A 2633-nucleotide genomic window follows, 5' to 3' on the forward strand; every position below is an offset into this window, starting at 1 on the left:
GATCCGCCGCATTTTCACATGAACGAACATACTGGATATCGACTTCTTGATTCTTCTCGAGCTCTTGAGTATAAGAGAAAAATCTTGGAGGAATATGTTTCGTTCTATCACTCTTGATATAGCCTTTCTTTTAGTTGAGCAACACATGCAGCATTATCTTCGAACAATCTTGTCGGTTCTTTGTTAATGGCTATTCCACTTGCTTCTTGTATATGATGAGTCATAGATCTGAGCCATACACATTCTCTACATGCTTCATGAAGCGCAATAGTTTCTGCATAATTTGAAGAAGTGGCGACTAATGTCTGCTTTTGAGAACGCCAAGAGATTGCGGTTCCTCCAAACGTAAAAACATATCCAGTTTGCGATCTAGCTTTATGAGGATCTGATAAATAACCTGCATCTGCAAAACCGACTAAACCAAGTTTGGAGTTTCTAGGGTAAAACAATCCCAAGTCAATTGTTCCTTGAAGATAACGGAATATATGTTTTATTCCATTCCAATGTCTGCGCGTAGGAGACGAACTATATCTTGCCAGTAAATTTGTAGCAAATGCTATATCCGGTCGGGTACAATTTGCAAGATACATAAGTCCACCAATAGCGTTCATATAAGGTACTTCAGGACCTAATATTTCTTCGTTATCTTCACAAGGTCGAAACGGATCTTTTTTCGTATCGAGAGATCGATTAACCATTGGAGTACTCAAAGGAGTCGCTTTATCCATACAAAAGCGTTTTAATATCCTTTTAGTATAATTTGATTGATCTAGAGTCGGTCCATCTCGGAAATGCTCTATTTGTAATCCAAGACAAAATTTTGTCTTTCCGAGATCTTTCATTTCGAACTCTTCTTTCATATGAGTTCTTGCATCATCAATCTCTTTTTGAGTTCCAATAATGTTCAGGTCATCCACATAAACAGCAATGATCACGAATCCTGACGAAGATTTCTTAATAAAAACGCAAGGGCAGATTGCATTATTCACATACCCTTTCTTTAGTAAATATTCGCTTAAGCGATTATACCACATGCGTCCGGATTGTTTTAATCCGTAAAGTGATCGCTGTAACTTGACTGAACATATTTCTTTCGATTTGGAACTTAATGCTTCAGGCATTTTCAATCCTTCAGGGATTTTCATATAGATATCATTATCAAGTGATCCATATAAATATGCTGTCACAACATCCATAAGATACATTTCAAGATTTTTGGATGCCGCAAGACTCATTAAGAATCTGAATGTAATTGCATCCATAACCGGAGAATAAGTTTCTTCATAATCAATTCCCGGTCTTTGAGAAAATCCTTGGGCGACAAGTCGGGCTTTATATCTTGTCACCTCATTTTTTTCATTTCTTTTTCTCACAAAAACCCATTTGTACCCAACCGGCTGTACATCTTTAGGTGTTGTAACAATCGGTCCAAAAACTTTCCTTTTATTAAGGGAGATCAATTCAGTTTCTACGGCCATTTTCCATTTCTCTCCCAATCAGATCTTTTCTGGCATTCTAATATGGACCTTGGATCTGGATCATCAATTTCATATTCAATTTCTTTGCATACAGAGAATGAAAATATTCCATCATTATCTTCTATTTCATCTCTAGCCCATAATATCCCATCTTGGGCATAATTGATGGAAATCTCATGATTTTCTTCGTCATTTTCGTCTTCAAGACCTTTCTCTGTATGTGGTTCTTCTGGACCATTTTCATTTTGTTTTCCCAATTTCTTTTTCTTTCGGGGATTTTTATCCTTTGATCCAATCGGCCTCCCCCTCTTTAACTGAACTTTGGGTTCATTTGCTATTTTTCCATCATTTTGTTCTTCCGGAACATTAATTCTCGATGGAACATTTGCAGCGGGTATATATGACTTTGTCACCCTTTTCGTATCTGTGAATGCATCTGGTATTTCATTTGCCATATTTTGTAAATGAACAATTTTCTGAACTTCGAGTTCACGTTGTTTCGTAGGGGGATCAAGGTGCAACAAAGATGGTGTGCACCATGTAACATCTTTTGGAACTTCTTTAATTCTTCCCCCTAACGCTGGAAATTCATCTTCATTAAAATGGCAATCGGCAAAACGTGCCGTAAACATATCACCAGTTTGCGGTTCAAGATACCTAATTATACTCGGTGACGTATAACCGATATATATTCCCAATCTTCTTTGCGGCCCCATTTTTAATCTTTGTGGCGGGGCTATCGGAACATAAACCGCACACCCGAACACACGCAGGTAGGATACATTTGGCTCCTGGCCAGATGCTAATTGTATTGGGGAATATTTATTATATGAACTCGGTCTTATCTGAAGCAATGCCGCTGCATGCAAGATAGCATGACCCCATACTGAAATTGGGAGCTTTGTTCTCAATATTAACGGTCTAGCAATGAGTTGTAACCGTTTAATCAATGACTCAGCCATGCCGTTTTGTGTATGAACATGTGCAACAGGATGTTCAACATCAATTCCCAATGACATACAATAATCATTAAAAGCTTGGGAAGTGAATTCACCAGCGTTATCAAGTCTTACTTTCTTTATCATATAATCAGGGAACTGTGCTCTCAACCTGATTATTTGGGGCAATGGAATTTTGCGAAAGCCGTATTACGTG

Source organism: Eutrema salsugineum, unplaced genomic scaffold (assembly GCF_000478725.1).
Source record: "Eutrema salsugineum unplaced genomic scaffold, Eutsalg1_0 scaffold_373, whole genome shotgun sequence".
Lineage (NCBI taxonomy): Eukaryota > Viridiplantae > Streptophyta > Magnoliopsida > Brassicales > Brassicaceae > Eutrema > Eutrema salsugineum.